General features: G+C 42.3%; 1 protein-coding gene and 1 long non-coding RNA gene across 4 annotated transcripts in view; both read left to right on the forward strand.

Annotated features, from left to right (window-relative positions):
• akap6 (A kinase (PRKA) anchor protein 6) overlaps positions 1 to 17,397 on the forward strand; it is a 490,689-nt gene that overhangs the window by 158,027 nt on the left and 315,265 nt on the right. The window lies entirely within an intron of this gene.
• LOC124884913 lies at positions 399 to 12,242 on the forward strand. The gene is made up of 3 exons (XR_007042546.1): positions 399 to 1,945; positions 2,113 to 2,218; positions 10,899 to 12,242. It is a non-coding gene; the product is annotated as an uncharacterized LOC124884913 (long non-coding RNA).

Genomic DNA, 17,397 nt, shown 5'->3' on the forward strand with positions numbered 1-17,397 from the left:
GGGAGACTACAACTGACGACTTGACAACTTGCAGACTCATAGTGAAGTAAAATGTCTAAAAGCTTCTAGTGATAAGTCAGGAGAGCATACTCATCATGTGGAGACAAAAAAACAGTCGCACCCAAAAGGCTTTAATGGGAAAATATACTGTCTAACTACAGTTTTTTTAAACTGGAGATATGGCAATTGATGATGTCTTCAGTTTTTAATAATATAACTTGTTCAACACTTTTGTAAAATAATACAGTTCTGTAGTATTAAAGTTTTAAATGTGACCACATGTAAATATAGTACAGTAGTAGCAGTTAAAGGATTGTTGCAGTAAAATTATATAAGTTCACTCAAGAACAATTTCTACACAGCAGCTACTGACACTTTACCTGAAACCCAAAATCATTTTTCTGCCATACTAGAATCTAATAATAAAAAAGTAACAAGGAAAATACAGGCATAGAAGACTTCATACACAAAGCTTGCACCCAAAGAGGTGTTACTACTGATGTCACCACTTTCCTGGAGTTTGTTGCTATAAACTGATTGTGTTGTAATAAAGCAAAAGACCCATCTATATATCTTACACTATGTTAAAACTCAATGCATTACTTAATAAAATTATTAAATTGAAGAATCTAATTAAAATCTGAATCAAATATATGGTAAAATTATACATACAAATTTTTGTTCTTTTAAAAAAATGTTTTGGCTTCATATGCTAAAGAAAATCATGACATAATTTAAACTGTTGCTGTGTCTCGCTAAGTAAACTCTAACATCCGGTTAACATTGGTTAACCTTCACAGCAACAGCTACAAACTAAATACCTTTTTATAGTAGTTTTAGCCCCACTGAGTTATTTTGATTTGTAAGGTTGAAAGATAAAATAAACTTATAATGTGCTGAAACACATGACCATAAAGTACAGTATATATGAAATAATTACTAATAACTTGAATTTAAAATGTAATTTCTACATTTAAAGCTCCTCACTCTATCTCTAAGGGAGTGCCCGGCCACCCTATGGATATATCAATGTATAAATATGTTTTTGGCACTTTTTGGTTTATGGAACTGTGGCACTTTTCCAAATAGTATGTATAGACCCATTTACAGCTTACATTATCAAGAACCTGTGCGCGTAGTGTAGCAACAGAAGAATTGCCTTGAATGGTGTACCCCCGCCGTTTTTCAAACATAAGAGGGAGCCACTAAATAAATAATACTAAACAATAATGCGCACCTGCATCAAACTGTCAGGTTGTTGAGTTTACGGTTGTTCAAGCCAGTATTTCCAGGACAGAAGTTCCACCGCATTCCAAGGGGGTATCGACCGTTTCAGAGCCACCGTGGGTGGCTTCAGGCTATCAAGCGGATGGATTGGACTGAGGACACTATCAAAAATGCATGACTCTGTGATGCTCATTTTATATCAGGTAAGGTTATGTATCTACACTTTGATACAACTAGAAACCCTGGTTTTCACAATTGTTTGTAAAGCGTAGACCCACAATTATTGCAGTTAAATTTGGATGAGTGAGGACCATTTTTCCTATTTCCTGGGCGAAGTGAAGAGCGTTTGTTGTAAAGTGAGGATATTTTCATGGTCCTCACTTGGTATTTTGCTATGGGTTAGGTTTAGGACTAAGGTGTGAATTGAGTTTAGGTGAGGTTTAGGATTAGGTATGTACTGGTAAATAGTTAGGTTTAGGGGTAGGGTCAAGTTTAGGCCATAGAAAGGGTTGAAAATGAATGGAAATCATTGGAAATCAATGTCAGTCAATGCATGGTCCTTACAACATATAGCAAGACAAGTGTGTGTGTATGTGTGTGTGCGTGCGCACGCTTTATTTGCAGGTGAAGCATTTTTGGACTGGCATAGACCTGATTCTGTGCCTTCTGTGTCTGTGTACACTAAACAAAACCAGAGACCTGAGGCAAAAATGGAAAGGTATGGATAATAAGCCTTGGCCTGTATTTACCATGTTTAAATTTGTTATCCTCTCTTCCATTGCTATGATATTTAATATGCTTTGGAGCTGGCTTTTAAATACTGCTCTGGAGAAAAGGCAGATACAATGCAAATGTTTATAAATCAGTGATTTATTTTTATTTTAGGCATCACAGGAAAAGGAGGAGAGATGAAACATGCCACCAGATCGACTCTGTTCTTGTGACACTCGAGAACAATAACAACAAGAATCCACCATGGATCATTGTCCTGGTAAAATAAAAACATTTTATCTTATAACTAAATTACTGTAAGGCATCCCATGATTGTGAAATCACAGGAAAAGTTATTAAATTATACACAAAATTCCAGGTCTGGAAATGGTTAGGAGTTAACGTAATGTTTAGTAAAAGTTGCATGCTAGAATTGTGCCGCTCAACGTTGCAGCAGGTTGGAGTGGCTCTGTTGCTTTTCATTCTGATTAATTCTTTTTAGGAACTCAAATTACTCTTGTGGTGGATTAAAATAGATTTTTTGTTTTTACGATTATCCACTCCGGTATGGGATGCTGTGCAGCCGGAAGAATTTTTGCAGATACTTTTTAACTTTATGAACATTTGTTATGATGAATCACCTTCCATCGATTCTGATGGCCAATGTGAGATCGTTGGGAAACAAGTTGGATGAACTCCCAACCACATGAAGGACCCAACCAGAGTATTGGTAAGCCAGTATTATGTGGTTCACTGAGACATGGCTGCAGGATCATAACCTTGACTTCAGTGTCTCTCTGCCAAGGTTTTTGACCATACGAGCAGATAGAGATTTAAAGAGGAGCGGCAAACGCAAAGGAGATGGACTGGCAGTACTTGTGAGCAACAGATGGTGTAATCCAGGACATGTTACTGTGAAGTGTTGTCACTGCAGTCCAGATATTGAACTGTTAGCACTACGTTTTTGTCCATTTTATTTACAGAGAGATTTTACCAGTGTTATTTTGGCAACAGTATACGTTCCACCTTTAGCTGTTGCCGACACTAAATGCGATGCCATCAGCTCAGTTGCTGCTAAGCTACAGACTCAACACCCCAATGCATTTTTGGCAATATCTGCTGATTTTAACAATGCCTCACTCCCTGCTACACTTCCAGTGTTTCAACAGTTTGCCAGCTGCTCTACCAGAGAAAACAAAACACTGGATTTGTTTTATGAAAATGTCTAATACATGTCTAAGGAGAGACCTCCTCTAGGCAAATCAGATCACAGTCTTCTTTTTCTCTGCTCGAAATATAAGCCCCTTGTTCAGAGGCAACCTGTAATAAAGAGAACAGTGAGAAGATGGTCACAGGAAGGTGAAGAAGCCCTGTGAGACTGTTTTGAGGATACAGACTGGGACACTGTGCCAGCCACATGGAGAGGACATCAATGCTATGACTGAGTGTGTAACCGAATATATAAACTTCTCTGTTGATAACACCATCCTCACCTGAATGGTGAGATGCTTCCCCAATAACAAACCCTGGATCTCCAGTGACCTAAAGGACCTCCTTAACAAGAAAAAAAGCCTCCAGAGAGGGAGACAGATAATTATTGAGGAGTATACAGAAGCAACGTAAACTCAAGATTAGAGACAGCAAGGACGTGTACAAGAAGAGGCTGGAGAGCAAGCTCCAGCAAAACAATATCAGAGATGTGTGGTCAGGGATGAAGAAAATCACCAGCTTCAAGCAGAAGGATAATCGGAGAGATGTTTGTCTGGAAAATGAACTAAACACATTCTTCAATGGGTTCAGTTCAGAAACAAGCTCAGCATCCTCCTCTCCTGCTCACAGGCAAACAGACATCCACCCTCCTTTGACCCAGAGCTTTCCTGTCACACCTCAAATGTTTTATCTTCCTCCTCAGCCACATACCGTTCTGCTTCTCCATGTTTGCCTTCAACCAAATCAGAAGATGCTGTTGCTACCTTTGCCTCCCCTTTCCACCTGTGTGTCTCAAGAAGTCAAGTGAAGAAACAACTGGTGGGACTGAACCGGAATAAGGCTGCAGGTCTGTGTCAGCCCTAGAGTCCTGAAGGCATGTGCAGAGCAGCTCTGTGGGATTCTGCAGCACCTCTTCAACCTTAGCCTGGCCCAGAAGAAGGTTCCAGTGTTGTGGAAGAGCTGTCTTGTTCTAGTACCAAAGAAAACTTACCCATCAGTCCTCAATTACTATACAGGTCCTTCTCAAAATATTAGCATATTGTGATAAAGTTCATTATTTTCCATAATGTCATGATGAAAATTTAACATTCATATATTTTAGATTCATTGCACACTAACTGAAATATTTCAGGTATTTTATTGTCTTAATACGGATGATTTTGGCATACAGCTCATGAAAACCCAAAATTCCTATCTCACAAAATTAGCATATTTCATCCGACCAATAAAAGAAAAGTGTTTTTAATACAACAAATGTCAACCTTCAAACAATCATGTACAGTTATGCACTCAATACTTGGTCGGGAATCCTTTGGCAGAAATGACAGCTTCAATGCGGCGTGGCATGGAGGCAATCAGCCTGTGGCACTGCTGAGGTCTTATGGAGGCCCAGGATGCTTCGATAGCGGCCTTTAGCTCATCCAGAGTCTTGAGTCTCTCAACGTTCTCTTCACAATATCATGACATTATGGAAAATAATTAACTTTATCACAATATGCTAATATTTTGAGAAGGACCTGTAGCCCTGTTGCCCTGACATCCCCCATAATGAAGGTCCTAGAGAGACAATAAACTATCAGGACCCCCTTTAGTTTGCTCATCGCTGTGGAGTTTGAGTTGAAGATGCCATCAAACACCTGCTTCAACAAACCCACTATCATCTGGCAAAAGCCAGCAGCACTGTGAGGATCGTGTTCTTTGATTTCTCCAGTGCATTTAACACAATTCAACCTGATTTGCTTTGTCAGAAACTCCAGAAGACTTTGGCTAAAGGCCTCAACAATCTCCTAGATCAAAGACTACCTGACAAACAGACTGACTGAAGTCACACAAACTGTGTTTAACCAGGAAGTACAGGAGTACCACAGGGGACTGTGCTCTTACCATTCCTTTTCACTCTGTACACCTCAGACTTCCAGTACAAGACAGACTCCTATCTTCTGCAGAAATATTCAGATGACTGCAGTTTTGGGGTGAATCATACATGGACAAGAAGCTGAGTACAGGGAACTGGTGGACTGCTTTGTGGCATGGTGTGGAAACAATCATCTCATGTTAAACCTGAATAAAACAAAGGAGATGATTGTAGATTTTAAAAGGAACAAGAATAGGTCAAACACTATTTCCATCATGGGTGAAGAAGTGGAGGTGGTGGACGAGCATAAATACCTCGGTGTTCACCTGGACAACAGACTAGAGTGGAGATGCAACTGTGAAGCCATCTACAAGAAGGGACAGAGCAGACCGTATTTCTTGAGGAAGTTTAGGTCCTTCAGTGTTTTCAGCAAGATGCTGCATATCTTCTATAAGTCTGTTGTGGAAAGTGCGATCTCCTCTGCCAGCATCTGCCTGGGTAGCAGCATCCAGAGCCAGGGACTTAAAAAGCTCAACAAGCTCATATAGAAGGCTGGCTCTGTTCTGAGGACTCCTCTGGAACCTCTGAAGATCATTGTGCAAAGAAGGATTCTTTATAAAATGAACATTATGGAGTACCATAGGCATCCTCTTCACAAGACCGTTATCCAACAACACAGTGTTGGATAACACAGTGTCTATGCTGTAAGACGGAGCGCTACAGAAGATTCCTTCTGCCCACAGCCATTAGCATCTACAACAGCTCTTTGAAGAAACCTGCATAATATGAGCTACAACAACATTTAATTTCCCTTTGGGATGAATAAAGTATTTTTTTATTGGGTTTAATTGAATTGAATAGTCAGTTGCTTTTGTTTGCCTCTTGCCCCCTCATTCCCTTCACTATGGTCCAGTATCCCTTTTACCATATACAGGTCCTTCTCAAAATATAAAAGAAAGAAAAGTGTTTTTAATACAACAAACGTCAACCTTCAAATAATCATGTACAGTTATGCACTCAATACTTGGTCGGGAATCCTTTGGCAGAAATGACTGCTTCAATGCAGCGTGGCATGGAGGCAATCAGCCTGTGGCACTGCTGAGGTCTTATGGAGACCCAGGATGCTTCGATAGCGGCCTTTAGCTCATCCAGAGTGTTGGGTCTTGAGTCTCTCAACATTCTCTTCACAATATCCCACAGATTCTCTATGGGGTTCAGGTCAGGAGAGTTGGCAGGCCAATTGAGCACAGTGATACCATGGTCAGTAAACCATTTACCAGTGGTTTTGACACTGTGAGCAGGTGCCAGGTCTCCATAAAGCTTTTCAGCAGATGGAAGCATGAAGTGCTCCACAATCTCCTGATAGCTAGCTGCATTGACCCTGCCCTTGATAAAACACAGTGGACCAACACCAGCAGCTGACACGGCACCCCAGACCATCACTGACTGTGGGTACTTGACACTGGACTTCTGGCATTTTGGCATTTCCTTCTTCCCAGTCTTCCTCCAGACTCTGGCACCTTGATTTCCGAATGACATGCAGAATTTGCTTTCATCCGAAAAAAGTACTTTGGACCACTGAACAACAGTCCAGTGCTGCTTCTCTGTAGCCCAGGTCGGGCGCTTCTGCCGCTGTTTCTGGTTCAAAAGTGGCTTGACCTGGGGAATGCGGCACCTGTAGCCCATTTCCTGCACACGCCTGTGCACGGTGGCTCTGGATGTTTCTACTCCAGACTCAGTCCACTGCTTCCGCAGGTCCCCCAAGGTCTGGAATCGGCCCTTCTCCACAATCTTCCTCAGGGTCCGGTCACCTCTTCTCGTTGTGCAGCGTTTTCTGCCACACTTTTTCCTTCCCACAGACTTCCCACTGAGGTGCCTTGATACAGCACTCTGGGAACAGCCTATTCGTTCAGAAATTTCTTTCTGTGTCTTACCCTCTTGCTTGAGGGTGTCAATAGTGGCCTTCTGGACAGCAGTCAGGTCGGCAGTCTTACCCATGATTGGGGTTTTGAATGATGAACCAGGCTGGGAGTTTTAAAGGCCTCAGGAATCTTTTGCAGGTGTTTAGAGTTAACTCGTTGATTCAGATGATTAGGTTCATAGCTCGTTTAGAGACCCTTTTAATGATATGCTAATTTTGTGAGATAGGAATTTTGGGTTTTCATGAGCTGTATGCCAAAATCACCCGTATTAAGACAATAAAAGACCTGAAATATTTCAGTTAGTGTGCAATGAATCTAAAATATATGAATGTTAAATTTTCATCATTACATTATGGAAAATAATGAACTTTATGCTAATATTTTGAGAAGGACCTGTATTTTAGTAAGCTAGTAAATTTAGCAATTAAGTTTTAGTATTTATGCCAGTACATGTTATGTCAGTTTAGTATGTCAAAAATACTAGGATGTTCTACATACTGGTTACATTTTACAGTATTAATGCCAGCATGTTTTTTCGGACTGTTCTGACCTACAATGCCTAGTACAGCTGAAGATTTGTCATTTGACTAATCAGCTGCGAGGGAATAGACCAGTTACAGGACAGGCATAGTACACTGCTCAAAAAAATAAAGGGAACACTTAAACATCACAATATAACTCCAAGTACATCAAACTTCTTTGAAATCAAACTGTCCACTTAGGAAGCAATACTGATTGACAATCAGTTTCACATGCTGTTGTGCAAATGGGATAGACAACAGGGGGAAATCTTTGGCGATTAGCTAGACACTCAATAAAGGAGTGGTTTTGCAGGTGGGGACCACAGACCACTTCTCAGTACCTATGCTTTCTGGCTGATGTTCTGGTCACTTTAGAATTTTGGTGGTACTTTCACACTTGTGGTAGCATGAGATGGACTCTACAACCCACACAAGAGGCTTAGGTAGTGCAGCTTATCCAGGATGACACATCAATGCGAGCTGTGGCAAGAAGGTTTGCTGTGTCTGTCAGCGTAGTGTCCAGAGCCTGGAGGCGTTACCAGGAGACAGGCCAGTACACCAGGAGACGTGGAGGAGGTCCTGGGGGGGCAACAACCCAGCAGCAGGACCGCTACCTCCCCCTATGTGCAAGGAGGAACAGGAGGAGCACTGCCAGAGCCCTGCAAAATGACCTCCAGCAGGCCACAAATGTGCATGTGTCTGCACAAATGGGTAGAAACCGACTCCATGAGGATGGTATGAGGGCCTGATGTCCACAAATGGGGGTTGTGCTCACAGCCAAACACCGTGCAGGACGCTTGGCATTTGCCTAGAACACCAGGATTGGCAAATTCACCACTGGCACCCTGTGCTCTTCACAGATGAAAGCAGGTTCACACTGAGCACATGTGACAGACGTGACAGAGTCTGGAGACACTGTGGAGAGCGATCTGCTGCCTGCAACATCCTTCAGCATGACCGGTTTGGGCAGCATGGCCCTCCATGTGCTCGCCAGAGGTAGCCTGACTGCCATTAGGTACCGAGATGAGATCCTCAGACCCCTTGTGAGACCATATGCTGGTGCGGTTGGCCCTGGGTTCCTCCTAATGCAGGACATTGCTAGACCTCATGTGGCTGGAGTGTGTCAGCAGTTCCTGCAAGATGAAGACATTGAAGCTATGGACTGGCCCGCCTGTTCCCCAGACCTGAATCCGATTGAGCACATCTGGGACATCATGTCTTGCTCCATCCACCAACGTCACGTTGTACCACAGACTGTCCAGGTGTTGGCGGATGCTTTAGTTCAGGTCTGGAAGGAGATCCCTCAGGAGACCATCCGCCGTCTCATCAGGAGCATGCCCAGGCGTTGAAGGGAGATCATACAGGCACGTGGAGGCCACACACAATACTGAGCCTCATTTTGACTTGTTTTAAGGACATTACATCAAAGTTGGATCAGCCTGTAGTGTGTTTTTCCACTTTAACTTTGTGTTTGACTCCAAATCCAGGCCTCCATTGGTTAATAAATGTGATTTCCATTGATGATTTTTGTTGTCAGCACATTCAACTTTGTACAGAACAAAGTTTTCAATTAGAATATTTCATTCGTTCAGAATGAATGAAGGATTCAATTCAAGTCAATTCAATTCAGTTTTATTTATATAGCGCCAATTCACAACACATGTTGTCTCAAGGCACTTCACAACAGTAAGGTACATACATTCCAATTAATCCTAACCATTGAACAGTGCAGTCGGAGTTAGCTTTTTATTCAAATTGGATGAAAAGTTTTTCTATCTAAGGAAACCCAGTAGATTGCATCCAGTCAGTGACTTGCAGCATTCCCTCCTCCCAGATGAGCATGTAGAGACAGTGGACAGTCACTGGCGTTGACTTTGCAGCAATTCCTCATACTGAGCATGCGTATAGCGACAGCGGAGAGGAAAAACTCCCTTTTAACAGGAAGAATCCTCCAGCAGAATCAGGCTCAGTGTGAGCGGCCATCTGCCACGACCGACTGGGGGTTTGAGAGAACAGAGCAGAGACACAAAAAGAACACAGAAGCACTGATCCAGAAGTACTTTCTATGGGAAGGAAAAGTAAATGTTAATGGATGTAGCTCCTTTAGTCGTTTCACCTAGAAAGAAAGAACAGATAAACTCTGAGCCAGTTAGAGTCTGAAAGAGAGCACATATAATTAGTTACAGTAAAAGCTCAGTCAATTTCCATATCTAGGAGAGAGAAAGGGTTAAACACTAAAAGACAGGGCTATGTGGATCATCGGTAGAGGGTGAGCATTAAGTTGTTGCCAGCAGAAGCTCGGACGATTCCCCTCTCCAGAAAGGTGTCACAGGCAGACACAGAGCCAGGCCAGGTGTAGCTTTTAGAAAGAGAAAAGAGAGAACAAGGTTAGAAGCTGAAATAACAGCAAACAATGCCAAATTGGAGAGTAGTGTGAGAATGTAGCGAAGAGGGTGAAAGTGGTCGTTATGTCCTCCAGCAGCCTAAGCCTATAGCAGCATAACTACACAGATAGTTTCAGTTCAGATTATTTAGTTAAACGGCGCTTATTTACAACAATGTCGTCTCAAGGCACCTCACAAAGGGTCCCACTGATGGTCATTGTTATACTAAAAACCACAATGATTGGGATACCTCCCTCTGTCAGACTGATTATGACCACTGGAAAAGAGAAGGGGTCATACAGGTAGCAGAAATGGAGGGAGTGTTTGCACCTCAACCATAATTGAGCCGGTTTAGGCTAAACCAGACTCCCCCTTACTCCAACCAACAGGGAGGGAAGAAGACGGAGGTAAAAAATAAGGAAGATAGCTCAGGATAAACTAAGCCACTTCCTTTATCAAAAAGGAAAGTTTTAAGCCTAGCCTTAAAAGTAGACAGGGTGTCTGCCTCGCGGACTAAAGCTGGGAGCTGGTTCCACAGGAGAGTAGCCTGATAACTAAAGGATCTGCCTCCCATTCTACTTCTAGAGACTCTAGGAACCACCAGTAAACCTACAGTCTGACAACGAAGGGCTCTGTTAGGAACATATGGAACAATCAGATCTCTGATGTATGATGGAGCTAGATCATTAAGGGCTTTATATGTGAGGAGGAGAATTTTAAATTCTATTCTGGACTTAACAGGGAGCCAATGAAGGGAAGCTAAAATAGGAGAAATATGATCTCTCTTTTTAATTTTCATCAGAACTATTGCTGCAGCATTTTGAATCAGCTGAAGGCTTTTAACTGCATTTTGTGGACATCCTGATAGTAACGAATTACAATAGTCCAGCCTTGAAGTAACAAATGCATGGACTAGTTTTTCAGCGTCACTCCTAGATAGGATATTTCTAATGTGTTATTTGAGTCTTCCCTTTATTTTGTTTGAGCAGTGTATATACAGCAGATACTTTATTTTGATACTAATGCTTAATTGTTGCATATGCTAACTGTTCCTTTTTCTATATTTAAGCTCAAGAAGATGCCCCTGTCCCAAGGAGTCAACTTCAGGATGACAAAAATCAACCTGCAGCAGGAGTTTGACACATTGCAGGCTGTAAATTAAAAGTAAAAGAGGAACTGGAAAAATTTAAGTCTTCTATACAGCTGTAAGGTGCAACATTGGACAACTTATTTTTCTAATAGGACTTACATACATCTGTTGTCTTTCAATGCCTGCTTACAGAAATATTGGGAAGTATAGAGAAAATTAGCCAAAGACTTAGTCAAGAGGACCATTTAATGGTTGTCCTGATGAAATTAAGGCTAGGCCTCAGTAACCTTTTTCAGATCTAGCGCTGGATACTGTACATGCCATGGCCAATATGGCCATGAAGAACTTTAAGGTTTTACAAACAGAAGTTCTGCTAGTGATGGGAACTTCTGCTCCTTTTAAAGAACTGGTTCTTTAGGCCACATTTATAGTAACATTTAATGTGTTCCTCAACAGCAACATTGAACAGAACCCAATCATTGTAACAGCAGCCTCAATCATTGTGGTGCAGCACTGGCCACGCCTATTGCCAAATTGTCATCCAATGTGTATAACTGCCGGTCCTCCATTCATCTGCTAGTGCAAAAAGAAACAATGACAATGAGACAATGAGAAGTGGGAAAAAACTGCTCCCAATCAAGAGCTAGCTCTAGTTAACATCAAAGATCCGGCTCTGAGAGCCATTTAGTTTGCACCAACACATCAATAAATTCCACTGGCCCTGTTAGATGATGTTGTTCTATGTGATGCCTTGACAAAACCTCCGTAAAAGTGTTATCCCAAATAAGTAACTGTTAAGGAACTGTGCATAGAAACTCATAATTTAATTTAAGTAGACCATGTGGGCCTTTGTTTTCTGGATTCCACACTAAATGATAAAAGTGATTAAATGAATATTCCGGCAAAAAATAAGCCTGTGGTCTACTGTCAGCAGCTTTTGTTTTCACTCATAAACCTGAGAGCAGAGACCCAGTAGAACTGGGTCTGCCCTGGAGAGACCCGCCCTGGAGAGACTAAGTATGCCAACTGCAAACTTCTCTAGTTGTTGACTTCTAACCAAACAGCCAGAAAACAAACTCGCCAACTCCATCTCTCCAGGGTTCACGCAGTCCCACAATGTGTTAGACCATGGATTAAATCTACAATGGAATAAGTCATCTTCCTCCTCAGATTATTTCATAGTATTGGGGATAGGGTTTCATTTACATACATTTAAAATGAACTTTCTACTTACATATATAATGGTCCTGTTTTCTGAAGACTTTGGATATGTACAGTATGGATTGAAAAATTAAATGTCTTGATGCAGTGGAGAACATCAATATTGAGACAGCAGTCACTAACAATAAACAGCTCAAAATATAAGAAACTGTTGCTTGTGTTTTTATTTTTTCCCTCAGTGTAAATATAGGTAGATAATGTCATACTCTCATTTAGTAACTGTACTGTATATGGATCTGGAAGCCAGTTGCTATTTGTTAAGGTGAGTTTTTTAAAGGCCCCTCCTTGAACCGCCACCTTAACGTGGTGGAGGGGTTTGAGTGCTCGAATGATCCTCGAGGCTATGTTGTCTGGGGCTTAAATGCCCCTGGTAGGGCGACAGACGATGGTGGAGACCTCGGCGGCCCGATCTCCGGATGCTTAGGCTGGCTTTAGGGACGTGGAATGTCACCTCGCTGGGGGGGAAAGAGCTTGAGCTTGTGCGGGAGGTCGAGAGATATCGACTAGAAATAGTTGGGTGCTGGATAGTGCCCCTCCCGGGGACACCCATTATTCTGCTGGGGGAATTTAATACCCATGTGGGAAACGACAGTGACACCTGGAGAGGCGTGATCAGGAGGAATGGCCTCCCCGATCTGAATCCGAGCGGTGTTTCGTTATTGGACTTCTGTGCTAGTCACAGATTGTCCATAATGAACACCATGTTCAAGCATGAGGGTGTTCAGCAGTGCCCTTGGCACCAGGACACCCTAGGCAGGAGGTTGATGATCGACTTTGTTGTCGTGTCATCAGACCTTTGGCCGCATGCTTTGGACACTTGGGTGAAGAGAGTGGCTGAGCTGTCCACTGAGCACCACCTGGTGGTGAGTTGGATCCACTGGAAGAGGAGAAAGCCTTGAGACAGACTTGGCAGGCCCAAGCGCACAGTGAGGGTCTGCAGGGAACGTCTTGCAGAGCCCTCAGCCAGGGATGTATTCAACTCCCACCTCTGGGAGAGCTTTGACCAGAGTCCAGGAGATGTTGGAGACATAGAGTCCGAGTGGACCATGTTCTCTGCATCTATTGTCGATGCTGCTGCCCGTTGTGCGGCTGTGAGGTCTGAGGTGCCTGTCGCGGCGGCAATTCGGGAACCCAGTGGTGGACACCGGCAGAAACGGATGCTGTCAAGCTGAAGAAGGAGTCCTATTGGCTGTGGTTGGCTTGTGGAACTCCTGAGGTGGCTGACGGATACCTTCAGGTCAATTGTGCCACGGCCCGGGCTGAGGCAGAAGCAAAAATACGGGCCTGGGAGGAGTTCGGTGCGGCCATGGAGATGGACTACCGGTTGGTCTCGAAGCGATTCTGGCAAACCATCCGGCACCTCAGGAGGGGGAAGCATTGCTTCCCCAACACTGTTTACAGTGTGGGTGGGGAGTTGCTGACCTCAACTGGGGACATTATCGCGCGGTGGAAGGAGTACTTCGAGGATCTCCTCAAACCTGCCGTCACACATTCCCTGGTGATAGCATAGGCTGGGGACTCCGGGATGCCCTCCGGGGGATGCTGCAGGAATATGGAGTTGGAGCAGGAGTTGGGTCCACATTGCCTGTACTAAGTCAGATCTGTTCCCATGTTGGACTCTGGCAGGGCTGTCCTTTATCACCAGTGCTGTTCATAACTTTTATGGACAGGATTTTTAGGTGCATGGTTCTCTGGCCGAGCACTCCCTTAGAGATAGTGTGAGGAACTCAGCTATCCAGGAGGGTCTCGGAGTAGAGCCTCCACATCGAGAGGAGCCAGTTGAGGTGTCTTGGGCATCTATACCGGATGCCTCCTGGACGCCTTCCTTGGGAGGTGTTCCAGGCACGTCCCACCGGGAGGAGGCCCAGGGGACGGCCCCAGACACGCTGGAGGGACTATGTCTCTCGGCTGGCCTGGGAACACCTTGGGCTGCCCCTAGAGGAGCTGGAGGAGGTGTCTAGGGAGAGGGAAGTCTAGTTGTCTCTACTGAGTCTGCTGTCCTGGCGACTCGTTCCCGGATGAAGCGGAAGATAAAGAGTATGAGTTTTTTAAAGGAGGCTTCTCGGTCTTTTGCAGATAACGCCTTAGCATTGCTTGACAAGCCTTTGCCAGCCTCCATACTTCCGTTGCCATGGTGCACAGACAGCTGTCTTTATTTAAAAACAGTAATTGGGTCTATTTTAACTATTGCTTGTTTTACAAGTTTAGGTTAGAGCTCCAAAGGGCCAAACTTTGCTTTAGCAGTTCAGGTTCTATAACAGTTTTTAATTTCAATCACGACTGCTCACCTCAAGCCTCAATTCCTGCAGGTGCAGCATTGAGGACGTGACGGGTAGTAATGTCAATCTAGAGCAAGTTACAAAACAGAGTATCCACTATCATTTACAAACCTGCAAATGTTAGCGTCAAACCTGTTCTAATTGTAACTTTCGCTACCAGAGATACACAACATGTCTGCTATAGAAACTGCTTAGTTTGTTAGTGCCATTAGAGCAGGGGACAAAGAGATGAAGATGGTTGTACCTGCTGTTTGAGGTGTGTTCCTGAACTGAGAGTAGCAGTTCCGTTTTGTTATATCAAAGTGGTTAAGCGGATGCCTGACCCAGACAGAGAGACAAATTGAGGCTGTGTTTTTTTCCTGTCCCTGTCTGTAGCGTGGACAAGAATTTTGTATTTGACAGCGCTCTTAAACCAGCTTACAAATCATTATAATCAAATATGCACATATTTCTATCTATTGAAATGAAAGAGAAATGTTGGTTTTATTTGATGTAAAAACTGCATGAAAGCATAACAAAATACTTGTTTCATACTTCAGTAAAGTCTTGCAATCCCATTCTTTATATGAGACATGACAATAGTGCAACGGATTGGAATTGCTCATTGACTCCCAACATCTTCAGCAATGACTGATGTAGAAGCATATGCTGTAGCTGTGGTGACAGACACATTTCCTGACATCCTAAAAGCTGTATCCTTTTTTTTTCAATTGATGTTATTTAAATCTTCTATAATTCCCTCCCTATTCCTAGTTTAAAACACATAGCATAAAACACATTTCCACCACATTTATTTCTATGTCACATTAACTGTTCAGTTTTATGAAGCAAGGAACACAGAATCAGTACAATTATGGTTCACTTTGGTTAGGAGGTGATGCTTCCAGCTCACTGAAGGCAAATTTCAGATTGCAGCTCTTGTGACATCAGAATTAACTTTGACTCCTCCGTCCTGCCCGCCCTCCTTACTGAGGAGATGAGGAGTGCAGTAGAACTGATGTTAGAGGTCGTTTGGTGCTATGAAGACAATGTGTCTTATGTTGTTGTCATCCATCCAGATCCTCTACTGTGTCTGCTACTACTACTGTGCACGTGTCTGCTCCTTCTCTGTGGCTCAAACAACCTCTTCATCATCATTATGTCATTATATATTGAAATATACAAAATTGAGTTTACTCTATTATTAAAACACCTGTCTAAGGTATTAAAATACTTACAGCTGCATGGAGGAGTTTTGAGACAGAATGCTCCACAGAGGTCAGTAGACCAACCACAGCTGATAAGACAAGAATATGAGTGTTAAATTCCACATCCACTCAGACAAGTGAATTACTTTGCTGGATTTTTGTAGGGGGTTTTCTAACACTATAGGGGCCATACCACATTTCTTCATTATATAACTCCACCTTTTATTTACCTTACAAATTGTATATAATTATTAATGTAAATACACCTACAACAAAATCAGTATCAACTACTGCTTAAGATGGACGGATGGGTTTTGTAGAGCCAAAGCTGGGAAAAGGATGAAAGTACATCTCAGTTATTTCAATGACTAACCTCTAACATTATTGTTTGCAGGATGTTTGGGTTAGATGACATCCCCACAGAGATGTGCTCAGCAAAAGGTCCCCCACTATTGTACATGAGGATCATCTCGTCTGCCTCTGAGAGTTGTGATAGACTTGTCTGGCCTCTGCCTTTTTTTGCAAAAATAGAGGTCAAATTGGAACATGTCCTGCAAGCACCAATTAGATGCTTATGTCTAAACATTTTCATGTTAGTTTTAAGTGGACAATCTTAAATATTGGCAGTTATGGTGGCCTGCTACACATTACGTTTTTTGGGAAATCACATCATTAATTGTATAATTTGAACAAAGCCAACGAATGCTGTGTTATTCAGTTGGTAAAGATTAAACAGCTGTAGCTTATAACAGGACCTTACCAGATTTAACAGTATTTTCTATTTCATCTTGATTTGCTGCCACATCCCTTTGGTGCCTGCTGTGTTGTACCTAGACACATATCCGATGCAAACACACACACACAAACACACACACACTTTTATTTTGGATATTGACTAAGTGTAGTGTTGAGAATAATAATTTATTTCTCTGTCAAATCAATTTAATTCCATTCTGTTTTATTTATACAGTGCCAATTCACAACACATATTGTCTCAAGGCATTTACGTTAATTCAGTTGAATCATACAGATTTCAAGTCGAGTACATACATTCCAATTAATCCTAACTATAAAGCTATGCAGTCAAAATCAGTTTATTATTCAAATTCAAATTGTAACAACAGTAGACAGTCGCTTGCATTGACTTTGCAGCAATCCCTCATACTGAGCATGCATGTAGTGACAGTGGAGAGGAAAACACCCTTTTAACAGGAAAAAAACTGTAGCCGAACCAGGCTCAGCACTGAACCTTGTGGTACTCCACAGTTAACTCTGGAGTTTAAAGATGATTGATTATTTACATGAACAAACTGGAATCTGTCAGACAATAAGATTTAAAGCAGCCTAGTGCTGTTCCCCTGATACCTACAGCCTGTTCCAGCCTTTCTAAGAGAATATTGTGATCGATTGTATCAAACGCAGCACTGAGATCTAATAGAACAAGTACAGACACAGGTCCATTACCTGAGGCCATAAGAACATCATTAGTGACTTTCACTAGTGCTGTTTCCATGCTATGATGAGCCCTGAAATCTGACTGAAACTCTTCAAACAGATCATGATTCTGTAAATGCTCACACAGTTGATTAGCAACTATTTTCCCAAGAATTTTATATAAAAACTGAAGATTGGATGTAGGTCTGTAATTTAGTAAATCATTTTGATTAAGCAAAGGTTTCTTAAGTAAAGGTTTACAGGTCCTTCTCAAAATATTAGCATATTGTGATAAAGTTCATTATTTTCCATAATGTCATGATGAAAATTTAACATTCATATATTTTAGATTCATTG

This window comes from Girardinichthys multiradiatus, chromosome 19 (assembly GCF_021462225.1).
Source record: "Girardinichthys multiradiatus isolate DD_20200921_A chromosome 19, DD_fGirMul_XY1, whole genome shotgun sequence".
NCBI classification, from domain to species: Eukaryota; Metazoa; Chordata; class Actinopteri; order Cyprinodontiformes; family Goodeidae; genus Girardinichthys; species Girardinichthys multiradiatus.